Raw genomic sequence first — 23,774 nt, forward strand, 5'->3', positions numbered from 1 at the left:
TACAGGAGAAAGGTCACTCTCTGGGCGTGGCATTCAGATGGCTCCTCCTGTCACCTCCCACCCCCTGTACTCACCAGCCAGTCTCCTACCACTCCCTAACCTTAACCTTGACCTGCACAATCCACTGTCCTGGCCCTGCACCTCCCCAGTAAATCCTGCACGCTTCTGCTCAGGGAAACACTGACCTAGAAAGCCCTTCTCACCTCTGTGCATCTGTGCAACTGTCCTATTGTTATGATGATGCTGGTGATTATTTTTGTAGCAGTAGGGATCAAACCCAGGTTTGGTGTATACCCATCCAGGGCTGAGTGATGTCCAGTGTTGGAGTCTCCGTGTGCTCAGGACCCTTTACCAAGGGAGCGTGTGTTTGCACTCTTCTACCCTCACCCCTAGCCTGCTCCTACTCTCTGTTTGTTTGCACATGGGATAGACCCAGGGTAGCTCTAGCCCAGGGTGGACCAGCATGTCCCACACCCAGGCAGTGTCTTTGCCTGTGAGCTGTGTTTGGCCTCTGGCTGCACTTCCTTCAGAGTACAGTGCAAGCCACATCTGCAGCATGAAATTTTCTAGTAGCCACACAAAATAAATAAAGAGGAACAGGCAGCTGGGTGCAGTAGTGCATACCTGTAACCCTAGCTACTTGGGAGGCTGAGGCAGGAGGATCATAAATTCAAGACCAGCCTGGGCAACTTAGCATGACCTTCTCTCAAAATAAAAAATAAAAGTAAAAAAAAAAAAGCTGAGGCTATAGTTCTGCGATGGAGTGCTTGCCTAGCCTGTGCAATGCCCTGGATCTGATCTTAGTACTGCAAAAAGATAAAAACAAAACAGACAAAGTTAAATTTAATAATACATTTAATTTAATCCAGTAGATCCAAAATATTATCATTTCAACATGTATTCAATATAAAAATTATTCAGGAGATAATTTAATTTTGAGCCAAGCTTCTGAAATCCACACCTGTCAGTCTGACCAGCCTCATTTCCAGGCCCGCAGAGTCACCGTGCTGGTGGCTGCCTAATTGAGATGGTGAGGTGCTTCCTAGGTGACAATGCCCTGGTGGAAGTGCACGTCCTGAATTCTACGGCTTGCCGTTCCTCCAATTAGGCTTGCAACAGCAGGAGGCAGGGGCAGGAGGAGGGAGTTGGCCAGCTTCAGCCAGCCCTGTGAACAATACCCAGGATGAGACCAGGCATGGAGGAGAGGGCAATGCCCCTCAGTGTCTCAGATGCGTTTTGTCCGTGCTAAATGACACAGGCTCACTGGAGGATCGGGAGCAAGTTGTTTATCAGCTCTGGGGACGAAAAGCCTCCTCCTTAGAATAGGAAGCTGGTTGACATCGCTGCCAGGGTTGCTGAGAACATGGCTTCTTCCCTGGAGTCCCAGGCAAGAGCCGGCAGCCACGATGGATCAAGATCACGGCCAGCCGATCATCATGAAGCAGACTCCCAGCTACCAACCGGCCCCAAGTCTAATGCAGGACTCCAGGATTTCCCAGGCATTGCCCACAGTCACTCACACACATTGTGATCCAAGGCCAGGTACTCCGGTGTGAAAGCCACGTAAAAAATGGAGCTTTTGTTACCGACAGCGTTCCACATATCGAAAAGGTCACACGCAATAAGAACATTATCCACATTTCTCGGGCACATGTTTGGGCTGCAAGCCCAACCTTGTACAGCGTGTTCCCTGCAGACCAGACATTCGTCTCCGGAACTTCAGAGGGCCCGATGGCAAGGATCCTTTGCCAACCGGGATGAAAGATCACGGCTGTGGCACCATGCGGGGCTTCAGACAATGCCGTGAATTGGCTGCTGGCCTCGTGCTGCGTGGGGGCAGAGGGCATGAGGCCCCACAGCCTGTGAAAAGCTGCCAGGAATAAGAGACTTCTTCTCAACATTGGTTCGGCTCTGGCTGGCTTTGATTTCCTCTGGAAGGCTCGGGAGGGGTCTCCAGGATCAGCTGGGGACAGGAGGGAAAGAGCACACATCTCAGGCCTCAGCCTCCCAGCCTGGAGCTTGGCCCTTGGACATAGGTAGCCTCTGGGGGAATTCAGAATGGCTTCTGTTTGCCCAGGAAGGATGGGTCAGCACAAACATGACCTTGAGGATACATAAAGCTGAAGACCGGACAACTGATCTACCTGCCCAGAGTGGAAGCCTGTGCTGTGGAACGCCCTGCTTTGGGTGCCGTGGGAGACATCTGAAAAATAAGGTCAGTCTTTGTTTTGGCCACTCACAGATTGAGTCTAATCAGCCAGAGGCCTGTGGGAGTGGCTTCACACACGCTGGGTACAGAGCTCAGGCCCTTTGCCCTGCAGGCCACAAAGCCCAGGCTGCAAGAGAACACTGAGGGTTAGCTCAGGGCTTCTAGCAGCAGCGTCCCTTCCTCTGCTCACTGCAGTGCCCACTGCCCTATCACTACCACATACACGGCCCGGGGACAGCTCTCGCAGCCTCCTCTCTGGGCTCCCTGGCTCCAGGATTGTGGCTTCCTGTCTCTTTTCCAGCTTATAACCAGTGTCCAAATCCCAACTCCAGTGACAGATTCCTCTGTACTTTCAGTCCTAGCAAAGGGCTATGTCTTCTTCATCCCATATGTGGCCTTCTGGGCATAGTGTGCTGGCGAATGTTTGATAGCCAGCTTCTTGAAAAAATAAATGCCTGTATATCATTATAAATTTTACTGAGATAAGTGATGGGCAGCATAAATTTACAAATACTGATAAAATACACAGAATTCCTTATTGTAAATCCCATGGAACCAACTGAGACTCACAGAATGCTTGCATTGATTTTTGTTGGACTCTTGCATCTGTTGCCAATCTGTGGTTGCAATGCAACATTTTTGGGGTAATACTCACCATGTAATGGCAGTGAGCCTGTTTTCAAGTTGAATCTGCATTACAGTGGACCCTTGACTTACGAACTCAATTCATTTCCGAGGGCTGGTTGTAACTCAAGTTGATCAACTGAAGGCTCAGGCTTCTCTACACAGCCTTCAAAATCTCTCTCCTGTATCCAGGCAGATCTCAGTGCCCTTAGAGAGAACTTGGCCCGGGATTTCTCAATTAACCCCACACAGGAAAGGATGTTGTAATGTTCCTTCCAGAATGCTTTAAGGGTTATATCTCTATCTGAGACCATCTGGAAGCACAAGCACCCAGCATTCGGATCGTAACTCAAGACTTTTTTCATAAGTTAAAACTAAAATTCTGGTTGTAACCCAATTTGTTCGTATGTCAGGCCAGTCATAACTTGAGGGTCCACTGTATTAACATTTTCTCAAGTCTGGATAATCAACAAAACTACATAAATCAAGCCTTACTTTGTTGTTTTCTAATTTCCAAGAAGTAAATACCTCTGCAGCAGTGAACTTCAAATCAACAACAAAGTGTCACCCACCTAGTTGAAAGACATATACTGCAGCCACCATTATGTAACACTTCCACCATGCAGGCACAAAAAGCACAAATGACTCCAAGAGTATAGGTAATACCAAAGGACAGTAAGATCATTAGGAAGTGACCAGCAGAGCTTTGCATTACTATTGTTTTTGAGTATAATTTATTTAGTTGTAAGTAGATAGAATAAATTTTTCCAGTGGCTAGGTTTAACAATGAGTTCATACAATTCTTCTTTCTTTGCAATGCTGGGGATCAAACCCAGGGCCTTCTGCATGCTAGGCAAGTGCTCTACCACTGAGCTACACTCCTGACCCCTATTCACAGAATCTCTGAGTATTTCCTAGTTATCTTTCGCACGTGGGTAGGCACTGGCTCTGCTCACCGCTGCCTTGTGGTGCCTGTGTCACACTCTTTTATTCCTCTAACCTACGTCTACCTGCTCTGTCCAACTCCTTTTCAACCACAGACCCAGCTCTGCGTCTCCTGGTTCAGGAAGCCTTCCCTGAAACCTGTCTCTCTGGGCATCCTTTGAGCCATGCACGGGCTTCGTCACCCAGAAGGTGTCCAGTACCAGTGTGGACACTACATTTGTGAAGAGAGGGCTGTTTCATTTTCAGCCTCACTGGCACAGGCTCACAGAAGGGGAGCACTGAATGCACGCTGAACGGGTCAAACAAAACTTCTGGGGGGCGGGAGCCTCATCTTGTATGAAACAGAGGGCCTGATCCAAGGCTGACCCTTGCTGACATTTGCTCAATGAATGGATGACTGATAAAGGTGCATGAGCTGGCGTGTGAGTATGGATGTGTGAGAGCAGGGAGGAGGCTGGGTGTGGCTGTGGCAGAGCCGCAGGTGTGTGCTTCTTGCTTGCAAACAAGCATCTTGTGCACTGGGCATGGATCTCTCCTAGTGGCTTAATTTTGACTTCTCTAAATTGACTCCCCATGTGCTCAAGTGTGTCCTTGGCATCTTTGGGGGGCTGGCAATTTTGGATACTGCAATAATTGTTCTTGCTAATTACCAGAAATCAGCTTTCTTCTCTTCCCTGCTGGATTTTGTTATGCTAATTGGACTTTGTAAACTGTTGCTCCTGAACCTGGGGAGTTAGAAAAACATTTGCATTGATGCCTCCGGAGGCTGCCCCAGAAGCTGGTCCCTATTTTACCCTAGTTCTGGTCATAGAAGAGCCATTTTGTGGCTGACTGCAGGGGTGTGTGTGTGTGTGTGTGTGTGTGTGTGTGTGTGTGTGTGTGTGTGTGATCGCGCACACCTGCAAATGTGTGTGTGTTTGCAGTCTGTTTGCGTGGCCTGCCCCAGGCTGTGACAGCCCCTCATCCCCTCTGGGATAATTGGGAGCCCAGATATGAAGGCAAGAGGGGGTCCTTACTGCTCAAGTGTCACTGGGCACCCTGATTTCCACATCAGAAAGCAAAGGGGAAGCTGTCTTTCTCTCTGGAGTCCCCTGGAAGGCGACTGATGGCAAAGAGAAGATTTGTCCCTCTGCCACTGCTCAGCCTTTGCCCTTCTTCCTGGAATTCCACAGTTGCTTCCACAGACTATCTGCCACCTTGAGCCCATGAGGCTCCATTTGTGAAGGGGCTGTGGTGGGCAATGGTGGGCAGGCATAGCTTGGCAGGAGCCAGCAGAAGAGAGGAGTCTGCTGAAAGGGTCGGAAGTGACTTAGGGGCTGGGGGCTGTCTGCATGGACCCTAAGGGAGCCACAGCCCCCTGGTTCCCCCTACACCTTGGGGACCTTTAGCTCATGGAGATGGGGTACAGGGCTGGAGCAAGGGCCGGTGATGCTCACATTCTGGTTGCAGACCCCATCCCTCCAACCTCACTCCAAGCAACAACAGCTTCAGTTTCAAAGGCCCAGGCAAGGGAAATGCAGGGGGCACAGAGGCTGAGACCAATCCACAAGTCCTGCTTGTCAACTTTGCCTGATTTTCTCATTTCATCTCTTACAAGCTTTTGGGATGCTAACATGATTAAGTTCTTCACACAATTTATTAGCACCATGTTAGAAACCCAGTAGTATATGATGCTGTCTGAGTAATCCAATTAGCAAAATGTATTTATTTAATGGGAATATTAGCTGCTCTCCATCCCACACCAAGCCTCAGCCCAGCCCTCTCTGTTTGAGATGTGCGTGCCCTTTAGGAGCACGAAGCAGCCTGTGGGACCGTGTGAGAAGGGGAACAGGGTGGTCAAGGGTGTCCCTCATCAGGCTCCGAGCAGGGGTCACGCACGAGTTACAGATGCAGGGTCTGAGGCAGGGCTTCCAGCTGGAAGCAGAGAAATGGCAAACTCTCACCAGGTTCAGACTCCAGCGACACACTCGGTCCTTCCTTTGGAAACCCTGGGCAGGGGCTTGAACTTTCCAAATCCCAGTTTCCTTCATATCTGTAAGATGGGGACAAGAATCTGTTCCTGCAGGGTGACAGCGAGACATCAGCCGGGCACGGGGCCCCGGTGCGGTGGAGTGCCTGTGCCCTATCTGTTCTCTTCCCCTCCTGCAATCCAGGCATTCTGCTTGGCTGGGGAGGGAGGGTGGCAGATCTGGGCCCAGCCTGGGCAATTTAGTGACTTAGTGAGACCTTGAATGTCAAAATAAAATAAGGGCTGGGGGTGTAGCTCTGAGTGAAGGGCCTGAGTTCATTCTCCAGTACTGGAAAAAAAAAATCGGCGGAAGGGAGCCCACATCTCCGCTGTACATCTCGGAGGGAGGCTAGCGGTGCAGGCAAAGAAGCTCCTGTTTTAAACCCAGCACGGAACTGGCTGGATGTGGTGGAGCAGCTCATCTCCAGCACAGAAAGAGCCACTTTCAGAGGGGTGTGGGGGGAGCGAGCTGTCAGTGGTTCCCCACCCGGGTGCCCTCCTGTCACGGGCACCCCTGAGACACCCAGGACAGGGGGCTCTGGGCACCAGCAGGGCTCAGCCCCACGGGCCCCTGTGGCAGTACAAACCTCTCAGTGCTACTAACGGGGCCCCTCCTGCCTTTCCACTTCAAGCAGCTCCCAGAAGCAGACACTGGCCCCCTAAGCTGACGGAGGAGGAATGGAGGGGCAGTCAGGAGGCCCCCGAGCTTGCTGGGGAGTGAGGTCCGTTGCCTGACTTCCCCTTCCAGCTGTCTTACTCACAGGACAGCCCTTCCCCCACTCACTGTTACTCTCTGCGGGGAGGGATGTGAGCCTGGTGCCAACGCTGTCCTACCCTGTGACCAGGACCCCCACCAGACAGCAGTGCTCAGCAGTCTCCTCCACCGCCATGTGATTTCTCTCCCACAAGGAAGCACCCCCGACCACCAACTCCGGGCTCCCAGAGTGCCCCTTCTCAGTGGAGCCCTCCATCCCCCTCATGTGACCGAGACATCTCCGCGACGCAACCGCCAGACTAACGGCTTCGATGTCACGCCTTCCACCTTAATGACAGGTGCACGCAGACCAAGGCTGCTGCCAGCCAGGGCGTCTGGCTGACATCACACCGCGCTGCGAAGAGCCGCACACCCTAAGGGGACTGCGGCCCTAATAGGCTCCTCCAGCTGCCTCCCCATCAATCCTGACACTGGACGCTTTCTTCTTCCTCCCCACGGCTGCCTTATAACTCTGCATTGTCATTGATTTTGACTAAAAGAGAAAAAACCTGCTGGTGCTAGGATGGTTCTGGGCCAGGCTGGCAGAGGAGCGGGGTGAGGGGCCAGGACCCAGGGTGGGACTGGGGTCCCCGGGGATGTGAGGAGTGAGGTGGGCCGGGTGGCACTGCAGGGAGACCGGGGAGCTCTGCACCTCCTCCTCCCCACCGTGGTGTCAGAGCTTCTGCTGTGCTCCACCCAGACCAAGTTCCAAACACTTTTTGCTGCCAGCCGGACCCCGCCCGGGCGCTCAGCATAAAAGGGGCTGGGTGTGATCTCCTCACTCCAGCACACTTAGCGTGAGCCTGGGCCACCTGCCTGGCGGGTGTGCGGGTTCATAGCTGCCTACACACACAGATGGTCTGTGTGGGTGAGGGGTGGGGCTCATGCGTGAGTGAAGCACCCCTTCCTCAAAAGGGGGTGCATCCCCTATTCCTACTGGGTCCTGACACCAGGGCCTGTCTTGTAATGCTGAAGAGGGGGAGAAGGGCCAGGACAGAGGAGGGGAGAAGAGGTAAAGGGAGGGGAGAGAAGGAAACAGGGGAAAGGATGGGAGAAAAGGGTGGAGGTGGAGGAGGAGGAGGAGGAGGAGGAGGAGGAGGAGGAGGAAGGGAGCCTTGGGGGGGTGAGGGGCTGGCTTTCTCCACTGTGTTTCCTTCGTGCCACCTGCCACCAGGCTAAGAACACCCCTCGGATGTAACTAGGGTAAGCGAGCCCCTTTCTACTTTGAAGGCATCCAACCCTTGCTGCACGTGGACCACCCAATGGCCTGCCTGATGCCCTGGCCCTGTCCAAGTCCACAGAGAGCCACAGGAGGGGAGCACTGACCCCAGGGTCACCCACAGAGCCACAGATCTGAAAGAACTACCCAGCCAGGGCCTCTGTTTTGCATGGAATCGAGGCTGCCAACACCCTCCCGGGGGGTGAGAGTCACATCACTGAGAAAGGGGAGTGACCTGTACACACTGACCCACAGAGGGGCTGCTGGGGCCGGGGCAGCTTTAGGGCAAAGGCAGATTGAGGGAGAGGGGCTTCGTGGAGCTCAGGAAGAGAAGCCTGGTGGGTGGCTGGGGAGTCTGTCTCCGGTCGCCTCAGCTCTCCTGTGCCTTCTGGGGCTCTGCCTCCAGGCCCACCTCTGAGGTGCGACGTGTTCTGTCCTTGCCCTGTCTCTAAGCACTGGGATGGGCATCTGGCTGAAATGCACATCTTTGGGCAGCTGCTCTGGGAGAAAAGGTTGGAGCCGAATTGGTCTCTCAGGCTTTTCAAGGGAGAGAAGCAAGTCCCTTTGAAAGGGGACAGGGCTGCTTCCTCCTTTGGGCTGGAAGAAGGCAATCAGAGCAGGCATCCTTTTGGGGGACAGGGCCCAGTGCCCTTCCTACAAACAAGGGGACCATTCTTGGACAGAGCTCTGGATAGTTCCATCATCAGCACCAGTGGCTGTGGCTTGCAGAAACAGTGAAGCCACTGCCCACCTTCCTGGGCACTGGACAGCTGCTTCACTGCACCTCACAGCCATGGACCCTCAGGGAGCTGTCCCCAGTTTCGTGCCCTACCCCATGGGCAGCAGTGAGGGGCATCTCCTGGCTGGGTTTAGGATGTACTTTGCAGCAGGATGTCCTTGCCCCAGGCAGGTCCCCTGACAATCTCCAGCTTGCTCTTCTTGAGGGGGTGGTGACGGTGGTGCCTCCCACTTCCCCAGCCCAAGCTGGCAAGTTCTTGCATTTGCAAAGCCAAGGCCCTGGGAGGAGGTGGGAAGGGGAGCTTCTGGCATCTTGGCAGCTGTTTCTGGGCAAGAATCTACTCCCACCTCTGGCATTGGCCCTTCTGCCTCTTCCTGGCAGAGCAGAAGCGATGCCAGCATGCAAGGGGCTGGGTCATTCTATTGCCCAGGCTACCCTGTGGAGGCAGACCCCTGGGGACCAGTGCCCAGTGACAGGGCAGCGAGAGCACCCAGTCCGCACATCACGGTCCTCATGTGGCAGCTGAGATCACTTCTCCTGCCTCTGCCTGCTTGGCTTGCTCTCCTTCCCGGCCAGGCCAAATCCTCCCCCAGTGGCCTGCGTGAGTGGGCAGGTGGGCACCTCACTCCTGGCTCTCTCACTACCCTGTCCCCTGGTGTGTGGTGTGCAGCAGCTACAGACAGCCAGGGTCTGTCTCAGGCTTTGGGGAACCACGCACCCTTCAGAAATGCCAGTTCCCGGAGGGCAGTGTTATGGGTGTGTCTAGACGTCCCCCAAAGCTTCATGCGGTCATAGGCGGGGCTTTTTCAGAGGGGGCTGGATCGACAGTGTGTGACACTGGGATTGATTCATGGTGCAGTGCTAGGCTCAGGGGCCCTAGGATTAAGGGTGTGAGTGCTGCCTGCCCTGAGTAGCCTGGATGAGCTATGAGGGGCAAAAGGAGGCTGTTAAGCTCCCTTGTTGCTTTTGTTGTCCGCCATGAACGGTTGCCGCTCTGGCATGTGCCCCCCCGCCTTGGAGCCAGCCGACTATGGACTGAAACCTCTACAAACTGTGAGCTAAATAAACCTTCCCCCCTTTAACTCTGGGTGTCAGGTATTTTGTCTCAGCAATGAGAGAGAAGTAACTACGACAGGGAGGAAATGCCTGGCTTGAGAACAGCTGCACCCTGGCGCCCAGTACAGTGTTGGGCACATGGTAGGGTCCATTAGATACGTGACCCGAGAGGTGACATCTCCTACCTCCTCGTGGCCAGGACTGTCCACTTCTGCCCTTCCTATGGGACCTCGGAAGAGGCAGACACAGACGTGAACTGGCTGTGGTGGCAGTGCCATGGGACACGACAGAGAGTCTGGGTAGGCGGAGTGGGGTCAGGGGAGTGAGAACAGAATTCCAGAAAGATGGGATCAGTGGTGACCCATGCATCCCCACTCCAAGGGCTGGGGTCAAAACACCAGAGGGTCTACAAAAGTAGTAAAGCCTAGGAGGTGGTTGTTTTCATAAGGAGACAGTGACCACATTGGACACTCAGATAGTACTACCGTGGGGAAGGCCAGGGAAGGGGCTGTCCTGGGGCTTAAATAAGAATGTTCTGAAACGTGCTGATATCAGCATTATGGCTGTGTACCACAGGCCTGCTGCCTGAGCATTCACTGAGTACGTTCATGTGCCTCACATCACCTGTCCTCATCAAGAGCCCGTGAGCTATTTATCTCATTTCATAGATGTAAACACGGCTCAGAGAGGCACAAATTTTCTGAACTCTCAGAATCAAAGAGGACTATAAAGGTAGGACTTGAACCCAGAGCCTCAGGTTCTGAGCCCAGAGGTACCCTCTCTGGGTTTCATAGCCTCCACAGACATCAAACCTTTCCTCTTCTGGGGAGAAGCCTCAGGCAGAAGTTGTGCCACATTTCCCAAGGAGCTCATACCCTATCGTTCATCCATCACAGCACTGGGGGATGCTGGGAATCCTTCTCAGGTAAGAGCCCCCCCCCCCCAAAAAGGAGTTATCTACCTGGGGAACAGTCCCCAGGAATAATTGCTAAAAGGCCTAATTTTGGAGATAACCACTGTCATAAACATCTCATTACTTTCATTAAAGTCTCATCCATCACTGACACGCTGCAGCAAAAACAGCAGCAGCCAGAGAGGGGGCGGAGAGAGGGTGTATGCAGCCACCCCAGGCCCCAGCATTCAGACACTGGCAGCTCCGCCAAACCTCCCACAAACACCCTGCCTCCTCCTGCACACCCCTTCTGACCCTCTCTTCTGCCCCAGCTGCACAAATGGGAGGTCCCCAACACATGGGAATTGGCAGAAGCCAAAATAGTGTTGGAGGATGGGCATGGGGCTGGCGTGGAGGGATAGCTGTGTCTCTGGAGAAAGCAGTGGAACCACACAGGGGTGTGCAGGTTCTGTGTGCTGCTGCGGGAGTCCTGACTGATCTCTCACCACAAGTGAGGCTCCGTAGATATGGTGGTGTCCCCTTGTCCTGGGGGGTGCATCCCAAGATCCCTAGTGGGCACCTGAAGCCACGATAGTACTGAACACTAGTAAGCTGTGGTTTTTCCTGTAATACATGCCTGTGATAGTTTACTTTATAAATTAGACACAGCAAGAGATTAACGACCATAACTAATAATAAATAGAACAATTATAATGTACTGCAATAAAAGTCACAAGAATGTGGTCTCTCTCTTGCTCAAAAGACACCTTACAGTGTGCTTTGCTTACCTTTCTCCTTGCTGACCTCGTGGAACTGAAACCGCAGACATCCTGGGGCCTCAACTGTGGGGCCACCGCTGTCCCTCAGGTCTGGAGACAGAAGCGCCAAGAGGAGGTGGCACCTGCTCGGGTCTCTCAGCTGGCAGGCGACCAGGACGGTTCCGAGCTTCAGAATCTTCCTCCCAAGCCCTGGTGTCAGAGGCAGCAGTCGCCAAAGTGAGGGTGGGGGCTGGGTGCACAGCTGCAGGATGGGCAGAAGGGCGAGGCCAGGAGAGGACAGGAGTATGTCAGGGAGGAGGAGGGTGAGGGATGGGTTGGGAGCAGGCAGGACACCAGGCTGGGTGGGGCGTCAGGACATCCTGGCGGGAGGTGACAAGGCAGTGAGCGTGGCAGGTGGTCTCTGCAGAGGGGGCCAGGTCAGGTGCCTCCCTGCCCCAGCAGGGCAGCCAGCCTGAAGCTGCCTTGTAGGGAGAGTGTGCTGAGCCAGGGGCATCTGGAGACTGTGATGCAGGTCTCCAGGGACACAGGTGGAGGTGAGAGCAGAGTCAGGGAGAAGTGAGCCTTGGGGGTTGGGAGGGGCCCTGGGTCCCACAGGACAAGAGGGAGGGGTCCAAGATCCCAGCAGGCTTCCACCTAGGGCTGCTGACCTGGCGTTGAGGTGGACCAGTTGGGGGGGGGGCGGTGGACAGCGACCTCTGCTGGAGGGTCTGGGAATAGGGGCCTAGGGCAAGAAGGCTGTTTCTACCTTCCAGGAGGAAATCCTGCAGTCTGGGTGGAAAGCAAACCTAGGGAACCGTGGACAGAGGTGGGGTGGGTTCCGATCTCAGCAGGCATTATCCTGGGGCCCAGGATGCAGATGAAATGGACCGTGCTCCCTTTGTGTCAGGGGAAGTCCGTGCCTCCCTCGCCCTGGTGACTTTGATTGGCTTTTGTCATTGTGTAGTTTTGCCTTTTCTAGATTTTCCTATAAACAGAGTCATACAGTATGGAGTGTAGCCTTTGCACCTCATGTCCTTCCTTTAGGATGAGGTCTTCAGCATCCTTTGTGCTGTTGGTGGCTCAGCCATCCCTGTCTCCCTGTGGCCAAGTGGTGTCCCATTGGGTGGATGGCCCTCGGTTTGCTCTCCATTCTCCTGGGGATGAACAGTGGCGTTGGTTCCAGTCTTTGGCTGTTATGAATTGAGCTGCTGTGGATATTTGAATATATTCTCTTTTCTCTTGAAGAGTGGGATTGTTGGGTCATAGAGTAATTGTAGGAAGTAATTTCCTTACCGGAAACTACCGAACTGTTTTCCCAAGTGGCTGAGCCATTTCCCATTTCCACCAGCAGTGAGCACAGTGCCATTTCCTCCACTCACCCACTGCCTCCTAAGGAAGATGTTATTTCTAAGCCAGACCAAGTTTTTAAAAAATGGTTTTCATTGTCCTAAAAAGTATTTTTGATATGTAGAAAGGAAACGGCCTCATCTAAGTGGTGGACATGACTCAGACGGACACCTGCAAAGTGCCAGAGTGGAGGAGTCACCTGTGTTACTGTCCCCTGTCCAGTCCTGCTTCACCAGGGCAGCCCTGGCTGAAATGCTGCATTTGTTATTCCAGTCCTGTTCAAAAAGACCTTCATTATAGAAGACCTACATTATAGAAGACCTACATTACAGAAGACCTTCCTATAATGTATATTCTGGTCAACATGGTGGTGCTCACTTTGCTTGTTTAGGAGGCTTAAAAAAAATGTTAAGTAGGGATCCCGTTTCTTTCTAACTCAGTATTCCACACCCAAGGAACAGTTGGGTCATTATGGGACAGGAGTCCGCACGCTGGTAAAGCTGCCTCAGGTCCCGCTGGCTGGTGTGTGGCGATTTATCCATTGTCCTGTTGGTGGACACGGGAACCCTCCTCCCCGGGGTTCTGTGCTAACAGCCGTCCCTCCTTCCCCTCGGGTTAGACATTCCGAGACACCATGCTGGTGCCTGGCCAGAGAACAATCTCGAGCCCTGTAGATACCGGGCTTTCCCTGGGCATACACATCTGCGATAAATTTTAATTTACACACTAGGTGCAGTAAGAGATTACCAATAATAAAAACAGAAGAATTACCACAATACATTGTATTAAAAAGTTTTCTAAAACTTACAAGTTATTTCTGGACATTTTCCATTTAATATTTTTGGACCACACTTGAGCCTGGGTAACCGTGGAAAGGAAAACTGAGCGTCAGGGGGACCCTGTTACACTCACGCTGTGCTTGTCTCTAGATCTGAGGTGCCAGGTGTCCCCTCGGTGGGGACAGTGGGGTGGAGTGTCTGGGTCACAAGATGAGAACGGAAGGGATCCTCCTCTGGTGCCTTCTCAGCATCTCTCTCATCCCCTGTCCCCGTGCAGGGTCAGGTTCTAGGCTGGGTGCTTTGCTTGTAGGTCATTCCACTCTCAAAATCATGCTGCGAGGAAGGTAGTACTATCACCCTTACCTTACAGGACCTTAAGGCCCAGAGACATCGAGTCACTTGCCTAAGGTCACACAGCTAGGAAGCAGAGTCAGGGCCAAACCCGAGCCCCATGGTATAGGACAAATTCCTTAATATCAAGGTCCTCCTCGTTTCCACCCTCACCAAATACCCAGCACCCTGGGCTGCATCTCTGGGGTAGCACAGGCTGCCCGGAGAGTCCAGCCTTGTGGGTTACGACCAATTTACAACCAGTCACTCCATAGTGAGAGTGCAGAGGTTTGTGCCTGGCCGAAGCAGGCTGGTTTCCCTCCGGCCTCGAGTCTCCGATGCAGAAGCTTCTGGAGGGGAGGACCCAGCCTGGCTTGCTCACCATCACTTTCTCTCAAGGCCTGGAGCGATGCCTTTTCCCCGCCACTCCAGCTGGCCCTGTGCATGGCCATCAGCTCAGCTGTCCCCAGGCAGCGAGGGCCATGAAAGGGGTTGTGGGCTGGGGGAGGTGGCGAACAGGGATTTGTTTTTCTGGGGTTAAACATCCCAATTTGAGGTAAAACAAACTCCTGGCTGGAGCTTATCACCTCCAGCTGGGCAGCAGAAAGGCCCATTTAATCAGATCATTTAGCAGTGGATCGTGCTAACCAGAGCGAGCTGGGCTCCTTCTGCACTTGCTGAAGGCCGGTTGGTCTCTGGGGGCCGAATCTCGCAGGCTGGTGGCCATTCTGGAGGCCAGGGCTGCAGAGCCAGGTGGGCTGCTGGCCATCTTTGTCCTCGGATCACCTGCTGACATGGGGGTGCTGTGCTCTGGGCTATGGAGTCCGCATCCTGAGTCAGGAGGCATGTGCCCTGGGCCTCTGTTTGGGGACTTCAGTGAGACAGGAGTGGCTGTTAGGGACCCGAGGAGCCATGGGTAGGAGAACCAGTCCCTGCCCAAGGCAGGAGAACACCCAGCCCTCCCACCAAGATGTGGGCGCCTAGGGACGATGACGCTGGGACCAGGAAGAGTCTGGCCAGCCTGGCCACTGCCCGACTTCATGACCTGGCAGGACCCTTGTCTCCTCCAGGGCCAACTTGAATTTTTCTTGCTGTGGACTCAGCCACGCTGCAGGTTAAGTACTCGGCACAGTTCTTGTTCCTAGGGATTCCTCAGTTCCAGGAAGAGGCGAGGAAGGTAGAGGGGAGAAGGCAGGGGAGGGCAGACTTGGGTGGAGTGAGGGGCTGTCTTTCTTCTCTGCTCTGTTTCTTTCACGCCACCTGCCACCAGGCTAAAAGCACCCCTCAAACTGTAACTTGGGTAGAGCAAGCCCCTTTCTATTTTCATGGCATCCAATCCTTGCTGGGCAGGGCCTGTTTGAGGGGAGGAGAGAAGAGGAGGGAGACAAAAAGACAGAGAGAAAAGGACAGGAGGACAGAGATGGAGAGAGACAGGGCCAGCCTCCTGTGAGGACACTCGCCACATCCTTGGGTGCTGTAATTTGAAGAGACCACAAAGATGCTGCCCTAAATAGGTCCCGCCACAGGGCCCACCCTCCCTGGAGCCTCCATGGCTTCCAGCAGGGCCACTGAGAGACCTGCAGTGGGCAGCAAGGGTGCAGGGTGAGGCAGCCCGCCACTGCCAGGGTTAGAGGGCTACCACTGGCAGAGGGGCTGTGCAGGAGGCAGGCTGGGCCTGGTGGTGCGGCCCTTCTCCTCGGCTGCCTATTAACCGGATGCTGCTGCCTTCCTTCCTTCCAAGCTCTCAGGCTGGGACACTTGTTCAGGGAGTGGTCAAGACCTTGCTCAGAGCTGGGATGGATCAGTCACTCTTATGATTGTTATCCAAAATGCCCCTCAAAGGCTCAAGGTGTTGAAGGTCTCACTGGCAGCTGATGGGCTTTGGGGAGGTGATTGGATCTTGAGAGCCCTAATTTCATCAAGTGGACGAGATCACAATTCAATGACATTACTGGGAGGTGATGGAAACCCAGGAGGTGAGGTCTGTCGAATGGGAGTGGATCAAGAGGGCATGCCCTGGGGGACTATACCTTGTCCCTAGTTCCTTCCTCTCTGGCTCTTTCCTGTTTCTTCTCCCTGGCTGCCATGAGATGAGCAGTTTTCCTCAGCCAAACCCTTCCTCCATGATGTTTCTGCCTTCCCACAGGTCTAAAAGCAGTGGAGCCAGCCAGCCATGGACTAAGCCCTCTGAAACCATGAGCCAAAATAAACCTTTCCTCCTCTAAGTTGCTATTCTCAGGTGTTTTGTCATAGCGATGAAAAGCTAACACAGTCACCATCTTGGTGATCCCCCAGCACCCCATGGGATGCTCCCCACCCCACCAGATTTTGCTTTGGCTGTTGGGTTCTTCTAGATCCTCTTCCTTCCCCAGCCTGCTGTGTGTCCTGTCCTCCAAGCCCAGTCCTTACTGTCACCTCCTCGCCGACCCCAGAGCCCTCCCTGCCCTTCCTGCTGTAGGTGGCCTGCAGCCCCGAGAGGACACCCAGGGCTTCTGCTCTCTGCCTTGGCTCCCTGGCTGGCAGTGCAGCACTTACGGACAGGTCTCACTTGCCTTCTAGTTGCTCCCAGACTGTTCCTCCCGCTGTGTGCCCCTTGCCTCTGGGTGAGTGAATACTGGGTGCCAGCACTGAACCAAACACCGTGAAGGCACTGGCTCCTTTCATTCTAACAAATAGCTCTCCTTTTCACAGATGGGGCAATTGTGCTCCACCTTTCCTCTGGGCAGCCACCAGCTTTGGCTCCTGCTCATGACTGAATCCCTACACCGTCCGCTCCTAGGTCCAGGCTCTGGGACAGCCCTGATGGCTCTGCCTGCCGCTGTGGCTGTTTGGAGCCTCGGAGAGTCTTGTCTTTGCAGATGGCCTCAAGCTGATCTTCTCACCTCTCACCAGCGATAAAGGTTTGTGCTGCTTGTTTCTTATGTCTCTGGTGAAAACCCCTGCTTTTCCTCCCAAGCTTTCTGTCTCTTCAGCCTGTAGCTCAGCTGAAGAGAGAATAAAGCCCACCGAAGTGGACAGACTGGTGTGGCGGGTGGTGCTCGGGCATCCTGCACACTCCCCTGCTGACCTTACAGTGAAACCAGCCATGCTGGGGACGTGTACACCATGGGAACTGGCAAACGCTACCAGTCCAGGCTTTCCTAGGAAGGTTACCTTTACCAGTGCATGCCAGGCCCCCTGGGCAGGTGTGTTCCCCCTGATTAGAGAAGAGCATGGTGCCCACACTGAGGGGCTACCTGGGCTGCTTGCTCCACAGTGTCCTCTGGCTGGGAATCGAACCCAGGGCCTTCACACTATTTATTTTTTTATTTTGAGACAGGGTCTCACTAAACTGCTAAGTTGCCCAGGCTGGTCTCAAACTTGCCATCCTCCTGCTTCAGTCTCCAAGAGTGCTGAAGTTATAGGCCTGCACCCCCTTGTCTGGTTCCAGAACTTATTTTTAAAAATAAATACTTGAAAACTGAGTGAAACAAGGGTCCCACACAGACCTATATAGTGTGATTTCTTGCAGAACAAATGCTACATGGACCCTGGCCAGCGTGGCCAGTCACGAATTCTGCTGGGCCTGTGGAACTTTCACCTGGCTCTCTCCCTGAGCCAGCCCTCCTGGAAGCGGGGTCCTGGGTGCTCCTAGGTCCCGAAGGAGTCATTGAGCCAGAGTCAGGTTCTCTGCAGTCAGACCCAGCTGTGCAGAGACTCTGCCACCTCCTTGTGGACACAGTTGCATTAAAGATTCAGGATGTAAATTTGAACAGGGATTAACCATTCCCAGAACAAACAGCCCTCTCAGCCCCTCCCTCCAAACGGAGCCTGCAGTGTTATCCCAGAGCAAACAGGTGCTGTTCCTCACTTCCTCCCTCTTGGCTGCCTGCGCTTCCCAGGGCCGGTCTTCCCACAGCAGAGCCCAAGGCTGGTGGGTCTCAGCCGCAGGCAGGGCAGCCTGTGAGGCCTAACTCTCGGGCCCAAACTGACTGGGCCAAGGGTGCCAGATTCCCAGGACAATGCGATGTTGTGGATGTACAGGAGGATGTTTCCAGAAGGGATTAGCATCAGATAGGAAAACTGAGGAAGGATGATCCATCTTCACTAATGTGCTCGGAGCCGGCAGCATCCAGGATATCGAGGCCCAGATGAGATGAAAAGTTAGGATGGCCCGGTTCCTCTCTGAGCTTGAGCTGGGCCACCTGTCTTCTCTGGCCCTCTGACATTGGAGATCCTGGTCCTCAGAGCTTCAGGCTGAGAATGCGTCTCAGTGCGGGCTTCGCCAGTTCTAGGCTGGCAGGCAGCACGTTGTGAGGCTTCTGGGCCTCCATGACCACATGAGCCAATTCCCGCAGACACCCCCACCTCTCCATCTCTCCATCCCATTGGCTGTTTCTCTGGAGACACTCACTAATACTCAGCTCAAGGGATGGCAGAGCAGAAGGGGACTTGGTGAGGGCCTTGTTGGGTTTCTTTTTGTTCTTTAGAGAGAGGCCCAGCTCAGGCCCCAGGCAACTCGCAGTTCAGAATCAGGGGAGCAGAGGACTGGCCAAGACGAGCCCCAGACCTCTCTTTAGAGAGATGAGTCAGAGAGATTATGGAGTTCAGAGAAAGACAAAAAAGAAGACAGGTGATCGTGTTGTATGGAAGGCAAGGAAGGGTCCTCACCCTGGACATGTGGGAACATTTTGAGTGAGACAGGAGCCTCTTAGAGCAGAAACGTCCCACATTCACCCACCTCCAGGGGCCAGGCAAGCACAGGAGTGGGCTGGTCTACTGGAGACACCTCAGTCCTGAGGGACTGCGACTGTGTGGCTCTGGGGATTTCTGACCCCAGGCCCAGCAGCCTGCAGGGCACTAGTCTCTTGAGAGGAGCCAGACATTCAGTTTTATGTGAAAGCTTATGCTTTTTAAATGTTAGCATCCAAATCTTAAAGTTAAAAAGCACGTTATAGCCCATCCCAAGCTGCTGTGGGCTGCCTCTCCTCCCTTGCTGGGCTGTTTGCCGGATCTGCTCTCCCCCTAGGCGGCTGCTGGCCCAGGAGGGCTGATGCAGGCCTGTTTCTCTGCTCTTAGGACCTTCCAGGGGCGGCCGCCATCCAGGGTAATTTGATTTTGCTTTTCTCGGTCGCCTTTGATCCTCAGAGGTTGCCAGGCATCGTTAGTGGTTTATTTGTAGCCACTGATGATGGGAGAATGATTTTGAAAGCTGCAGCCTGCAGAGAGGAGCCCCCGTGGGCTGTTGTCAAGTCAATTTCCACCGTCTTCAGGGCCAGTGTGGAAACCACGTGCAGAGGCAGAAGCACCCAGAAGGGAGAGGTCCCCAAGGGTTCCCGGGGCTCCTTGGGCTGGAACTAGGCTTTGAAAGCTAGGGATTAGCTTTCTTGAATGCTACCCTCACCCTCCCACCCATCTATCTGCCCACCCGCCCAAGCACATGGGCATGCCACTCGTGTCCACCAGGTGTTGGTCCTGTGTCGCAGCTGTGCTGGGTAAAACGCTGGGTGACACAGTTGTCCTTGTCCCCAGAGAGATTGCTTTTTTGGGCCCATCCTTCTAGTGTCACAGCTAATCTGCAGCAAGAGCGAAGGAAAGCACTTCTAGAGGAGGGAATAACAAGAGAGAGGCAGGGACCCTCTCCCAAGGCCCATGTAGACTGAGCAAAGAAACAAATGGAAGTTAGGGAGTCACCCTTTCTGCTCCCCTAGGTATAACAGGGAAAAGGCTTGGCATGTTTTGTGTTTGGTGCAGAAAATGTCCCTGGGGACAGCAATGGAAGGACTCAGACATCAGCAGTGGATGGACCGTGGGAAGATGGGCTTTCCCAGGGCAGGTTATAAAAAAGCCATGCAACGATTTTAATGAGTAGATATTTTTTATTTTGAAACAGGATGTAGCTAAGTTGCCCAGACTGGGCTGGAATTTATGATCCTCCTGCCTCAGCCTCCCAGAGTGCTAGGATTACAGGGGTGCAGCACGGAACCTGGCTTTAGAGATGTCCCTGAACTGGAGCAAATATTCCATCCCTTCTAGCTCAATTCCCATGCCTTCCAGGCTTTGCAACACTTTGTGAATGTTGCCTATGGATGTTTAGAAACCAGTCTCAAACCACAGGTCCCTGTTTGTCCTCAAGCCCAGGGACATTTTCCCAACTGCATTGTGCCTCACCGGGACATTGTTGTCTAGGCCAGGTGCAGAGAAAGTCTAGGTTTTAGGTTCCATGTAGCCCTTTGGAATGCATCGTGAACCTTGTCTGTTCCCAAAGTGGGGCTCTTTGCCCCCCACTGGGGTGGACTCTAGGCACCTCCCATCAGGGCCCAAACCCCAGCAGATTCTCATAGTTCCTGCATAGGCTCATCCTGCCCTGCTGGTATTCATGATGCCTCTATTCCACTAAGTCCAGGAGGGTCATTGGGCTACATGGGTGCCTTGCAGCCACTGTGGTTTTCCTTCTCCAAAGGTCTGCCTTCTATCAGCAAATCTATGGTCTGCCTGTTAGCTATGGGGCCCTGTGCAGAGGAGGACAGAGGAAGATGGAGATGGAGAAGGTGGAGGAGGGAGGCAGGGGTAATGGCCAGGTGATGCTCACACACTGTCCTTGCCTGTTCTGTCCCCCCTTCCTTTTCTGCCCTTCTGTTATGGCTTGTGTCTAGATGTCCCCCCAAAGCCTCATGGGGTCATAGGTGGGCTTTTTGGAGATGGCTGGGTCTAGGGTGCATGACACTGGGATCAAAGATGTGATGCTGGGATTGATTCATGGTTTGATGCTAAGATTAAGTCTACCCCACCCTGGGTTGTCCCTGCCCTAAGGTTGGTACCCTAGATAGGACATAAGGGACAGAAAGAGGGGCGCTGCTTGTCATTGCTGCTTGTGGCTTACTGCTTGCTGCTTTTTGTGCCTTTGGCCTGCCATGGAGTGTTTCTCCTCTGTGATGCCCCATTGCCATGCCTTCCTGCCTTAGAGCCAGCTGATTATGGACTGAAGCCTCTACAAACTGTAAGCTAAATAACCCTTTCCTCCTTTAACTTTGGGCATGGGGTATTTTGTCTCAGCAATGGGAAAAACTAAGACACCTTCCCTCAGATCTGTGGGGATGACTCTTGTCATCTGTGGTCGCCAAAGTGGAGGCAGTGAGCCAGAGTGAAGGAGCTGCAGGGAGAGGGAGACACTGGCTGTGCCCTGAGTCCTCTGTCCCTCTCTAACTGGCTCTTCTGGTCTGTGGCTCCTGGGAGGTGAACTGTGGGGGTGAGGTAGAGAGAGACTCGAGATACTCTAGGCACAAGAATCCCCTGGACCGGAGATTTGCTCCCAGTTCCCTGCTCCCACCCCTGTTGTCTTAACTTGTGACCTTCACTCTGCCTCTGGCCTCAGTTTGTTCATCTATAAAAGGCGAGGATTTGACCACTTCAGGGGTCAGCAAACTTTTTCTGTAAAGAGTCAGATAAATATCCCAGGTTTTGCCAGGCGGGAAGTCTGTATGGCAGGTTCTTACCTCTGCCACTGCATACGGGAAGTAGCAAAGGACAATCTGTACACGAGTGGGCATGGCCATGTTCCAGAAAATCTTTACTTACAAGAATTGATTGCGGGCTGTATTACTGTGCTTGTTTACCTGCAGTGAAGCCTTTTCCCCAGTGGAATCTGGATTGAAAGCTCACCACATGGAGTAGCTACACAGCTTCTCAGATAGCAGCAGGGGAGAGGGCACCCTCCTGCCCATGGCTCCTCCAGCACCCTCATCTCTCATCCCACCCCACCGCCACCCCCAGCATGAGTTCCTGGAAGGGAGTTTGAGAACCAGGGGACTCTGCTGAGTCCCATCAGGGACATCTGGCCCATCAGGGTTCAGCCCTACACAGGACTCTGTGGCCTCACTTCCCTGGTCCAAAGATGGCCCTAGAAGCCCCTACACCCCCACCTGGAGCAGTGCCTGCCTGCATATTTATTGAGCAGTTTTAATGGGAAATTGAGGCTTGGTAAGAACACATCTTCACCTCTGAAAGTCTGAGTGGCAGCAGAAAATTACCAGGAGCTCCCCATGAAATGTCTTTGGACACAGAGTGCTGTGTAAATGCGGATCCAGGAAGCCTGTCTTAATACACTAAGGGGTCGTGGGGAGGAATTAGGGATACTGAGGGATGGGGCTTCAGGTTTTAAGGAAAATGTCATGCTTTTCCACGGAGCCCGGAGGTGTGATGAGGGCTCTTTGGGGTGTGCAGACTCTACAGGCTGGATGGCTGTCATTGTCTCCCATCGGCTCTGGCCAGGCTGGAGTCTGCTCTGGCCTCTACCTTAGCTCCCCACCCCTGCTTGGGCCCAGGTCCCTTGACCCTAATGGCCTCCCATCCCCCAAGGGAGCACCCATCCCTTGACTCCCCAGCCTTGACCCAGGGCTCCCTCTGCTCCTGAGTCTGCAAGTCTCAGCCCACTCTTCAGGCTGCCATTACCAACGCTGTCATTGCTGCCTACCCCTTCCAAGGCCTGGGACTGCACCCTTCTGGGTGGCCTTTACCCTTAGTCTCTGACCCTGAAGTGTGCCACCGAGTCCCTTCTCCTCGCTGGGTGCCACAAGGATGCTCAGGCCTCTCCAGCAGTCTGGTGGAGGGAGGGCAGTAAGGCTGGATCCCCCGCGATGAGAACTCATGGACTATCACATCTGGAATGGGCTCAAGGAACTGCTTCATCCAACCTCCCCTTTCTTATATGGAGGTGAAATTCACAGAGCAAAAATTAATCATTTAAAAGTGCACAATTCATGCTGGGCAGGGTGGTGCACACGTGCAATCCAACTTCTCCAGAGACTGAGGAGGGAGGATTGTAAATTCCGGTCCAGCCTGAGCAACTCAGTAACTTAGGGAGGTCTTGTCTCAAAATGAAAAATAAAATTAAAATTAAAAAAGGCCTGGGGATGCAGCTCAATGCAAAGGCCTTGGGTTCAATCCTCAGTACTGAATGAAAAGGCAGAATTGACAATTCAGTGGCACTTAGGACATTCACAGTATTGTGACAACCACTTCTCTCTGGTTCCAGAACCTTTCTATCCCTCCTCAAAGACACTGTGGTGTCTGGAGCATCACTGCATCGTCACGTTATGCCACACAGGAACCAAGCTGCTTCCTTTGGGTGTCTACCCTGTCGGTGAGTCTGGCCCCTCTTGAAGAGCTTTGCAGCAGTCCAGAACCCCTAGCTTTGAGGCCAGCTTGCAAAGCTGAGGTTTACCCCATCTGCCTCCCACCCTGCCCAGGGCTTGGGAAAATAGACTCTTGTGAAGATATTCAGGTTTCAGGGTTAGTGTTTGTCACCATTTTCAAGAAAGGACAGAGGAAGGTTGGGTGGTGCTCGTCAGGGTCCCTGCCTCTCGGTCCCCTGGAGACCACTCCCAACACACTGCTTCCCACCACCTTGTCCCAGCCACCAGCTTTCCTGGGTCTACTCAGTGTGATCAAAGACTATGGTGAATATTTAAATTAAATTTATTACGGTAAAAGACATTGCCACTCACCCCCCTCAAAATACTCGCCCTTGCTCTGAACACACTCATCCTACGACCCTTGCCATCTTCTGTAGCTGTTCTGGATGTCCTCTTTTGTGACTATCTTTAGTTGTGCGGTTGTGACTGCTGCAGTGTCCAGAATCTGTTCAAAATGCTTGCCTTTCACGGTCATTTTGATTTCAGGAAGGAGCCAGAAATCGCGGGGCGCCAGATCCAGTGAATAAAGTGGATGAGGACACACTAACGTTTGCACGGGCCTGCCTGTCTGTGGGTGGCCCCTGGCAGCAGCGGTTCATTGTGTTTTCGGTCGCACCTTGCAAAGATGCTTGCGAGAGAGCACTTCCAGGACTGCTTCAGAGAGCGGCGAGCATGATGGGATAAGTGTTCAAAACAAGGGGCAGCATTTTGACAGGGGATTCTTGGCAGTGTGTCTTTTGCTGTAATACATTTTTCAACTTAAACATTCACTGTATATGTTGATCACCCCTTATGAATCTACAGCCTCCATAATAGCAGCTCACAGCCAGCTCCCCGAGTCCCCCCGAGGATGGGCAGCTTTATCTCAGGGGCTGAGAGAGAGGCCTGCTTCCCTGTTTGGAGGGGCTGGAGGAGCCTAATTTTATTTATCTTTAATCAAC

At 53.4% G+C, this 23,774-nt stretch overlaps 1 long non-coding RNA gene across 1 annotated transcript; it reads left to right on the forward strand.

The window, feature by feature from the left end:
* The first annotated feature begins 16,355 nt into the window (after positions 1–16,355).
* On the forward strand, positions 16,356–23,632 carry LOC110345062 (uncharacterized). Its single transcript, XR_002388104.2, has 3 exons — positions 16,356–16,560; positions 22,674–22,781; positions 23,320–23,632. It is a non-coding gene; the product is annotated as an uncharacterized LOC110345062 (long non-coding RNA).
* Positions 23,633–23,774: the final 142 nt, after the last annotated feature.

The sequence above is a fragment of the Heterocephalus glaber genome, unplaced genomic scaffold (assembly GCF_053883595.1).
Source record: "Heterocephalus glaber isolate CG9 unplaced genomic scaffold, H.glaber_assembly_v1.0 deba00000937, whole genome shotgun sequence".
NCBI classification, from domain to species: Eukaryota; Metazoa; Chordata; class Mammalia; order Rodentia; family Bathyergidae; genus Heterocephalus; species Heterocephalus glaber.